Source organism: Metopolophium dirhodum, chromosome 5 (assembly GCF_019925205.1).
Source record: "Metopolophium dirhodum isolate CAU chromosome 5, ASM1992520v1, whole genome shotgun sequence".
Lineage (NCBI taxonomy): Eukaryota > Metazoa > Arthropoda > Insecta > Hemiptera > Aphididae > Metopolophium > Metopolophium dirhodum.
Window position 1 is genome coordinate 3,063,318 of NC_083564.1, and position 11,884 is coordinate 3,075,201.

An 11,884-nucleotide genomic window follows, 5' to 3' on the forward strand; every position below is an offset into this window, starting at 1 on the left:
ATATGACTTATCGACGTTTTGAACTAATTACATACCCATAAAATGTCTATAACCGATTCATTGTGATGTACTGCTGCTTGGAGCGCTACTGGTTATTTTTTGCTAGTCATTTCAGTCTTATCAGATGTTGATGTATAATATTATCTTATAACCAGTATAATATCTTTAATCGTGTTCAGGACTATTGTTAAATATTATCGAAATCACGGAGATAATAATATTAATGTCACGACTCGAGATAATATACCAAAGTCTTAACATTTGGTTATAAGTTCTTAGTTACGCACGCAGAAAAAGTAATATGATGCATAAATATACCTAAATCAGCTTAACCCAAAACTATATTGTTTTGACGATATATTTCTAAAGAATTAATGTTGATATCTGAAAAATAGTATGTACTCGCGTATTATGCGTTTTATCACGTCATATCACCTATCTGGATGACTGCGTCCTATTAGTATATTTTGTTACCACATATATTATCCTCCGAGAGGCTATAGTGATTACAATGACCATAGTCAAGATTATTATTAGATTATCATAATCACCGAGATAATAATATCAATGTCACTGCTCAAGATAATATATCAAAGTTTTAACGTGTATAATAGGCACCCGACATATTACTTAATGGACGGTGTCTTGACATTTTCCGTACAAACTCTAAGAACGATTTCGTGTCAGTGAGTGTGAAAAGCGTATCGATAACTATTTTTTTTTTTGGATTTGTTAATAAGGGTTATATTAGGCTAGTAAAGAGCAGCAACTATGCAGCAGCGATACCTTATTAATTTTAATTAAATGCTGTTGAACACAAATGTAACACTCCACGATAATCCGGTGACCTAAAAATAATAATAATATATCTATGTACTTATGTTTACATGAGCATAGGCACATAATACATAATATTATTATTTTGTGTGTACTCGATATTTCGAGAGCATAATAATGTGTAGGTATACCAATATTAGACAATCCTCTAAATACACGACCGTTGTTGTAAATTATTTATCTTTTAATAATATGTATGTACATCGTATCGTTATTATGTTTAGCAACGAAATATAGCCAATATATGTTTTAGTAGGTACCTATATATTATTACACCATTATGTATGGCTAATGTTCCAGGACGCATCGAAGGTAACGAGTCTTACTACACGTCCGTTCTCGTAACAAAGCGTTACCCGACGTACGTCGATACCACATACTGGGTAATACGTAATAACCATAATAATAATTATTATGCTGATAATAGCACAGTAAAAACGGTGATCATTATACTCGCGCGATGGTCTTCGTAGCTCGCACCCGATCGCATCGATTATGTTTTCCATTTACCATGAGATACGTCAGTAGATGTATGATGATGATTATGGAGACGATGGGTGATGGATGCAGTTTAAAGTATATGTGACAACTGGAACCCTACACGTGACCATGCAGAGTATTAGTTTGATTTAATTTGTTCACGATTGTCACTTTTGTGCATGCTCATAAATGAATCTTTCGAATGACAATAACCATCCATATTATCCATGATTTGTTTCATTCGTGTTCCTCTTAGACATAATATAATATATTATATAACACCAATCAAAACTAATAAATCACGGATAGTAATAGCGCATTTTAGATGTTGAATTTTATTCAAATGCAATATTATAATATGTTATGTCAATAGTTAATATTATATTACTTTTATTAGTTAGAAATAATTTTTCCCCTCAAAATTACTGTAATTTTGATGTTTTATTTTTTAAATAAAATAAATGATTGAATTTTGAAAAACTATTGAACGAAGTAAAATATCTTCAAGTTCTATATATACCGATGCGTTAATGTAATATTTCATATACGTGTGCACTGAAATGTTGTACCTATGTTTAATCAACCACTTAAATTCTAAACAAAAAGAAAAAATTGACTTTCGAAAGTTTGAAACTAATACATATTATATTAGATGATATTGTGTAAAATGAATTTAACCGTATAATTAATGTGTATAATATTTAGTATGAGTATTAATAAAAAAAAAACCTAAAATTAAACTACTCTTTGCGCAAAATAAGTCTTGGAGCACAGCCATTGTTGACAAACTGTATTTAATGCTTAGAGTTTGTGGTATATAGAATTTAATAACCTGTATGTATAATAATTAGTAAAGTTAAGTACTCACCAAACATTCTCGCCCATATTGTATCCTTTAATAATGCATTTATTAAAATTCTAATTTCTGAGATGTTTCATTAGGTACCTACTTATATTTTAAAGGCCATATAATATATTCAGATACATTGACTTTTCACATAATTTAAGACTGTACAAACTTATTTTCTTCTTTTTTTAAAATAAAAATTACCTTTTTTTTCTAAAATGGTTTTTTTTTAAAAATTTAGATCCATCTTAGTTGAAATTCGAATGATTTGTTTCCAAGTTATTAAACGACATTATATAATAATACTATTACGTATAGATAGACGCTAAAGATGATACATAATATTTAATATTGGTTTTACATAAAATATATATTAGACTACCTACCTAGCTGAATAACCCGGATTCGCCGTGTGGATCGAGCTGAATCGATTGACGAAAAATTGGTCAAGACCTGTGGAATCGTATAAGTTGTATCCGTCTTAGTCCCTTGATGTTATATAGTAGATAGTTGTTAGACCCGACTTCGCCCGTGAAAAAAATGAAAAACATAAAATACAACGTTAAATTATAGGCGTATCTCGGTTTCAGTGGATCTCAGTTTTAGTGTACCTCAGTTCACGGGAAAATCAGCGTTAGTGCATCTAGCTTTGTAAATAATTCGACTTAAATGGGCAACCGCAAGTCGTGGATTAGATTTAGCACTAGGTATATTTTTAAATTACTTTCTAAACTTTTCTGAGATCTCTAAAATAAAATATATCTGAGATTTTTGTGAAAACCAAATGAGTAGTTTTTGAGTGTATGTATAGGTACGCTACAAACATACATAATATTACATTTTATTTTAAGATATAATTTCTTTAATCGGGGCCATGTAAACGTAATGATTTGATGCATTGTTTACCTCATCTTCCCAGAGTAACAAATGACAACTATTTAGAAACAAAAAAATAATTTTAATTTCCATCTTAAATCTCAAAATATTTTTTTGAGGACGTCTTTAAAATGTGAATTTTGGAAAATCTTTTCTTAGTGGGTCTTAAAATCATGAAACTATACTCACTACTGACCAAATTTCATACTCATATAATATAGCTTCAGTGGTTCCAGCTAAGTGATAATGAATTCATCATTCAGTTAGTGAAGATAAGTTATTTAATACCTATACTAAAAACAATATTTAATCTAGTAAGTACCTATACTTCTTATACTCAAGACAGTCTTCACTAATAAAAAATAATAATTTGTTAACTAACATTTTAAAATTATCATAATGGTGTCCAAATCTTTGAACATAATATCATGGACAGTTATCCTTGGTGTAATGATTTATGAACTCAATAGTTTAATTATTCAAAAACTACTCGTTCTATTTCCGGTTTATAAACATAAACATTAAACAAAAAAATAATAATTTACCTTACAAACAACATATTTTTTCAAAAGAGTTTGAGTATATTTTTTGTCCTGGGAGTTGAAGGGGCTATAAAAACTATTTTTAAAAATTTGAAAAAATCCTTTTTTTGGAGAGGGGATCAAATGGATATAAGTGTCAACATAACGAGAGTTTACTGTATAATATAACAATATAATACTGCCAAAACTGTAATGACATGAAAAATTAGTTAAATAAACAAAACAAATAAAAGTTAAACATTTACATTTGCATCGTTCTACCAAACAGGCGCATACGAATCATATATATATTATAATATAGTATACTCAAGGTTAAAATATAATAATCTCTTACTCTCACTACTTTATTTTCGTTAATCTGTTTTAAGCTTAATATAATAATATTATTACGATGGTATTTTTTCGTGACACAGTGTTTATAGGCTCGAGTTAACTTCCGTGAATTGTTTATGTGCGCAAACAAATACCGTCATTTATAGTTTTATCTTGGCGATTTTGTGCCACGTGTAAATATTTTATAATTTTTTTCCAGGATTTATTTTTAATGATTATGGAACGATAAATTAAAATGAAAGAACTCTCATGGGCCAATATAATATGTGTATCAATAAATTATTTAATACAATAATTTCATACTATTTTATCGATACAGTGCAACGAAGTACCACGTCATGCGCATTAAAAAAATAAATAAACATAGCCAAAGAAAAGTAGATTTTCAGAAGTGGGTAATTTAAATGAATAAATTAAAGGGCCGTCGAGTTGCAGAAAATACAGTGAATCAAAATCGACGATGAAACCGTTGCGGATTAGACTTGAACGAGAGTAAGACAAATGTACGGTTGTACGATGATATGGCATCGCGTGGAAGTCCGACCCTGCAGCGACCGATTCGGATGACTCTGCCGAGAGAGAAGAGTAGATTTATCTACTGCGTCGCTAACAATACAAGTACACGGTATTAAACACCGATAGCACTGCAGCTGTCTGCTGCTACCGCATAACCGTAACCATGTTTCCGACACAAACGCGTGTGCACTAAACACCGCGGTGGAGTTTTAAATTCGACATCAATCGTTCGAATTCCACGGTCGGAAACTATCTACTATTAGGCATACCTCCTATACGCATACAATAACAGTGTGATATCATAATGTAAGTACACCTCGGAGACGATATGACGACGCACCCCGTACAATAATAATCATAATATAGAGGACGCATCGACGGGTCTCTCCTTATACCGAGGACGCTGATCGCTAAACCGTTACATACTTACACGCTTATACGTACAATATAATATATTATATCATCATTATCTCTCATAATATTATTATAATATTATATTACGTACGTATATATCGCTGGTTGGCCGGGTGCCTGATTTGTTGGGCTGGAAACGTCACGGACGTGCAGTGCGTGTACCTATATGGGTGGTGTATGTTGTGTGTGTGTGTGCGTGTGTGTGGTGTACCGACATACCCCTTCTGCACGCCACGGTCGGAAAAGGGGGGGAGGGAGGGTGTAACGACAACGACACAACAATAATAGTAATAATGATAATAATAACAGTAGGTATTATAGTGTTATACAGGATTTCCGGTATATATCGAAAGAGGAGAGCCATCGTCGTCCTATATAGTGTGCACGGGCGCGACGCACGAATTATTGCGCCCACGATGATACTCCTGGTTGGACACCGGCCAATTGCTGCGAAACGAATACGTAATGCTATCGTAGCTGTTATCGTATTATTATAATATTCATATATTATATTGTAATACCGACACCGCATATATTATTATTATTATTATTATTATTATCACTATAACAGTATTAAATAATGTATACTATTTTAATATAATTTTAAGGGGGTGGAGTAGATATTCTTAATTCCTTGGAGGGGGTAGGAGGAGGAGGAGTTCTGTAGAGAATTTCGGGACAAAATAACCCGACGTATTAAGTGTGTATAGTCATACAGACAATATACAGTGCATGGCTATAGTGTCTATTGTCTTAGGAGGTTTGTTAAGATTTTTTTGGTTGCTGGTAGGCCCACCCGAGCCACTGTAGTAGTAGGTACTGCAGGGTTCAGGGTTTGGCTCAAATATGTACTCACGTCATTCCTGCAACAGTATTGTATGCTTAGGTAATGGCCAAGGAGTAGTAGCTATATACAGGGCACACCCTTTGCCACTTCAATCCACTTATTGTTACCTGCAATTGAAATGTTTGTGAGCAGAAAAAGACAAATGTTATTTAAATATTTTTTTTAGTAAATTATTATTTTCGAATATATTATTATAATATTACGACGCTCAACAAAAATAAATACATGCCATATAATATTTTAAATTAAACAGTAAAATATATTTTCCAAAGTTCTATAACAGTTGTCTAATGTTGTATGGAAACCGAAATATATCTGTCATATACGCCACGCAAAGGCTTGGACACTAGTACCTTTTTCGCATGCGTCGCTAACTATTTTCAATCCTCATGAGTCATGACTAATCAGTATAGCATAGAATGTACATAATAACCATAATAAGTTATAATCTTCGACACGCAGGTGTATCATGCACACATCAATTAGCAACGAGAATGTTAACGTATATTATACAATATAATATCGTATTATATATTCTTACACCTTTAAAGGTATCCAGAAATCCGCATAATCTGGATCAACCCTCTCCCCCCTAACCAGAAACTCGAATCCAGATATTGGAAATTTTACAAAAATCCTAATTCGTTTCCCCGCGCAGTGCTGTCATAAATTACCGTGCGCACGATATGATACTCCGTTGGAAATCGGCCAATCGACTACATACACAGTATACGTATAAAATATATAACTACTCCATATTATATTTTATACCGTTACACGGTACGATGTTACAACAACTGTTGTGATCGCTGTTGCGGGATGCATGTGAACGATACCTACGTCATAATATTACTAAACCAAACGATCCGATGGAATTTCATTAGCTAAATGTATGGTATTATTGTTGTGCAGGGCTTAAAAAATACATATTGATATAAGTAGTCAGGGGTTTTCGAAGAATCTCTGCAACCCACCTAACCTAACCTGCATCGCGGACAGCGGCGGGAGACCAGAGTAATGTTATCGATGTCTGCTGTATGCCGTTTGGGAGGGGTGAACGATTCCGAACACGTAGGTAAATAAGACGAAGCACTATAGTCTATAGTACCTACGTCGTGGAGATGTATTTTATAATAGACAGTTCTATCGAAACGACGAAAACAATTCCGCTTAGTCTAATAATATAAATATATATATGTGCGTACACTGCACCGGATTCGATCCAGTGCGAACGTAAATTATGTTTTCGGAGTTTTCTGAATGGCGAAATATGATTTATTAAAAAAAGGTTCTCAAACGCCAAGAGTATGACGTACGTACGATTATAAAATCGAAATAGGTAGGAACTTCCCAAAAACGTTGACCATTATCGAAAGGAAGTTCTTTTAAGGAACTCATGGCTGCAAGCGTATACAGAGTGATTCACCAATAACACACTCAGTGGCCAATGAGTATTTGATTCAATAAAGTTTTGATTTATAATTTCTAACTTATGGAATTTTGAGAGAGAATCATGGCCATATTATTTTTAAAACATTCGACTTTTTAAACATTTAAGGAATGTCCTGTGTGAATAAATAATTTTTTTTTAAATGAGAACCATCCTTGTTTACAGGAAATCATTAACATACTTGATAATATCATTTGATTTTTTAGGACAATTTTGATGCAGTTAAATCATATCTCGAAAAAGTAGTTTCTGAGTTAATGCAATTAATGCAGATTCCCATATACTAAGAATTTGAGTCATTTATAATAATTTTACAAAATACTTCAAATAGATATAATGTAAATTTATATAATACAGAGTCAACTAGTAGGTAATAATAATAAGTACTCAGACAGTTTTTACAAATTACATAATATCACGTAAAAATAAAGTACAATTTTTTTTATCTAATTTTGTGTAAACTAAATAATGACCTAAAAAAAATGGTTTTTTATGAAGAAAAAGTTGTTTATGGCTGAGACGTGTGGGGCGAAAATATTGTGAAGAGCACAGTAGGCCGTAGGTATAAATATAATAAAAGGTTGAAAACAACTAATTTATACATTATTATTATTGAACTTTATTGTGAGAGAGTTATAATCCGCTTAAGTTCACAACAATATCATATGCTTATTAATGGAGTTGAGCCTACAACAGAGATATTATATAAATGTGAGTTTATTGTATGATTAGAAAACGACATAATATGGACGTTGAAGTGTGGACACAGGCACCAATTATTACATAACTATAAGTACAGATCAGACATATTAAAACTCTAAATACAATTTGAAGGGCAGAAGGCTTATGTTATAACTGACAAAGTTAGACAGACGACCTATATATACATACTATGACGGAAAATAGCCCCCTCAAGACCTTTTCTTTTAAGGTTTACCCGACTTAAATAAATATCTAAACTTTGTGTTAGTACAAATAAAAATTATATCATTTAACCACTAGGGGACGAAAGATAAACATTTTTATTTTTATTTTTCTCAATTATGGAAAACTTAGTTAGTAATACTCAGTACTTAAAGCACAATGGCTCCTCCATCAATATTCATTTATTATGGCTATTTTACGATAATAAGTAAGTACCTATAATAGTTAAATACGGCGCTTGATTAGCCTATTGAGCTCGTCGCAACACTTATTATAAGATAGGTATACCTACTATAATTAACGTTAGAATATCGTAAGCAACCATAATCTAGTTGTGTAAACATAATAATAATTAAGATATGTGATATGAGGATCGATGATGAGTACCTACCCTTCACGATTCTCCTTCACTTCCGGCAATATCCGTGTGCCCCACTCCTCCGCCTTATCGCAAAAACGAGCTCCGTAGGGCCGTCATCAGAGGGCGAATGTCCGTCGTCGATCGCCTCCACGTAAAAGCATAACCTGCAACCACTCGTGCGGGTCTGAAAGCTGTCGGACAGTCACCTCCACAACCACTTTTCGTTAAAATATTATCGCGGAACGCGAATATTGTCAAAAACATCACTCGAGTCGGTTGAGCAGTTGAACCGAGAAAAGATTATTACAATTTCGTATCTAATTCCTGCCGATATAATATATTATTACTATATGAATAGATGGTTTACGCATGCACACACACAAGCGAGTGGCCCGGGCTGAATTGTATTTGCATAATAATATGTAAAACAGGACAAAAAAAAAAGAATATCGAGAGAGATGGAGAAACGAGACGTATGCATACACAGACACACACGCGAGTGTATGTCACGGGGGCGAGTTGCGAGGGGGGGGGGGGGAGAGGAATGTAAAAAAAAAGGTATGTATAAGCGCGACTATATTATAATACTGCTGCAGTCGTATTATAATAATAATATATATACGCGTCGCATCCGTTATAAATATATATATATATATATATATATATAATATGTGTTTGTATAGCCGGTAATTGATCTTAAGTCGGCCGGGGACGATAGCAGTATATTATATATATTATATTACGAGAGATCTCCTACATCATCCGAATCTATGAAGACTATCGAAGCCAGGAGCCTAAAGCCATCCAAGTATGATATAAAACAACTACGACGGTTCACCTATACTATATTATATATTATATTATTATAATAGTACATAAAATTCCTATTCGAAACAGTCTCGTGTGCCTCGTATTATGCTGAGGATATTTATATATAATATGACGGGTGTACATAGCGTTATTGTTATTATTATTATTATGTCTATAAGCGATGAACAGCCCCCAATCGCTAAGTCACGCATACGCGTAATATAATATTATAATATATAGCATATTTTTGTCCGCGCTAATGCAGTACGGTGTTACCATGGTACTGGTACCGATACTGAGATACCGAGACGGTTGAACAATTATTTTCCAGTGATTATGGCAATATCACCATCACTGCATCCGTATTATTAACACGACGTAGACAACTTACAGTGCACGGTTAGAGGTGTTGATAATGACATAGAACAATATTATATTGTTGTGTGGGCCAGGTGTGGCGCGGCGGTTGTTCACGGTCACTAATGTGTGTTGCGGTCCAGCATCGTCCGCCGTCACTAGGATGGGTGACCGCCCGGGTTTTTAGTGACGAATCCTCACCCCACATACACGTGTCGCTCGACCAACCGTAGCCCCCCTACAAAATGTTAACAGCTATATAGTTGTCGATGCTACGAGTTCAGCAAAAAAAAAAAAACAAAATAATGTATTTATATCGCTTTGGAAAATGACTTGAGTTTTAATAAATGCACGTTGTGTTGTCGTCGGTTTACCCGCGGATTCCAAAAAAAAAAAAAAAAAATACAAATAAACTGTTTACTTTGCGATTGATATGTACTTACAATAATATGTCCCTTATAGGTATACTCAAACAATGTCAACTCACTATCGCTTTCGTCGCGTTGAGCGTATTCAAATCGGTTATTACGTATAAAGTCTACGACATTTCCGAGCCACGGGTTTGCGCGCGTATACCAAATAGACAATGGGCGACTAGCACGCCCTGTAGACATGCGTCTCTTTACATTATTATATTCTCTTCTCTTTTCTCGTCTTATTCCCGATGATTGATGCACGTTGTATACTGCACACATGGAGGGTACGACTACGATATGCGTCCGCGCCGGTCACACGTATACGCTGCGGAGCGAAATCAATTCCAACTGTTATGTCTTTCCCGCGCAGCCGTATAGTCTGTCTGCGTCCGTCCGCCGACGTGTAGTTGCAGAAACGTCGATGGGCCACCTCCGCCGAGCGGACGGAGGAGACGCTCGCGCCAGAGCCAGAGCACGAGCGCGCACACCTGAAGAAGATAAATGATTAAAAGAAATTGTCTATCAAAATGGTTTCGATTTTTACGTATTACGACTATAATACACTCGCTGCTAGACGCCTGCAGCCGATCCGAGTGCTACACCCCCTCGGCCCGCAAAACGACGTCCGCCTATTGATTAATAGCTATCTCGCCCACCATCCTCCCATAACACCGCTACCCCGACCGGTGCGTTTCTCACCGTTCAGCCACCCCCTGTCCACACATACCCTCGTCCTGCACTGACTGCTCCGAGATGGTTTCTTATCAAATGGTTTTTCCCTCTTTCAATCGGCAGTCGATATAGCGTTCCTCGGTGCGGTGTTCGGTTTACTTTACTTTTACCCGACCACGTTTTTGTACGGAAATAAGAAAGACGCCCTATCGTCGCATTCAATTAGCGAACGGTAATAACATTATTGCACTCGTAGTGTGCCGCACGCGTACCTTTAATATTATTATTATACAGGTAACGCGAGCCGGAAGTATCTGTATAGTCATTGGATTTTTTTTGTTTTTAATTATCCATTATTTATCTCTTTCAAACGTTCGGACTGTGTATGGCACCGCGAACTACGGTGTTGGTGTTATTTAGTTTAGTAGGATAATTTATAAAAGGCACAATAGAAGTTAACCGTTTTTTGTTTTTTTTTTTTGTTTTGGAGGCGAAACGATTAAATGAAAACACGTTAAACGCGTATAATATAAAATTTTTTATTATAACGATCAAATAATTTACAGTTATGAACGAAATTATTATGAAAAAAGTATATTAGATATTATTATAGTATACTTTATCGTTCTGTTGCTTATTAACAACATTTATCGTTTCTTCGCTGCAGTATCTACCTCATCCTTATCGTTAAATTGCCAGAATAAAATGTGATTGTATTCGATTGCATTTTTTTTGCTGTTATTATAATTCTTATATTGGTACGCATACAATTTAAAAAAATTCGTTACTAATTCGTCGATAAACCTTAATAAGTTTCTTGTTTTTATTTTTTTTATCTGGATCTGGAAATCCATCACTAGAATTTTTCTATAACCGTCATAATATTATGCAACATTAAATTGGTTATTTAAAAACTCACATATTCTTCAATATTGTAACATTAAGTAAAAACTAGATATTTTTTTTTTGTATTTCTCTCCAATAATACATTTATTCATTTTAATTCTTTGAATCAAAACTTGATTAAAATTGAATTAGGTAAACTTGTGTACTATAAGGATTTAAAAAAAATGTACAAAAATAATTATGTGATTCACGAAAGCTTACACTTCCGACACAGCTCATTCTAGAAGAACGTCAACTTTTAAGTTATATATTCCATGGAAATCAAAAACGGGTAAAATTCCTTAGGTATTGAATTA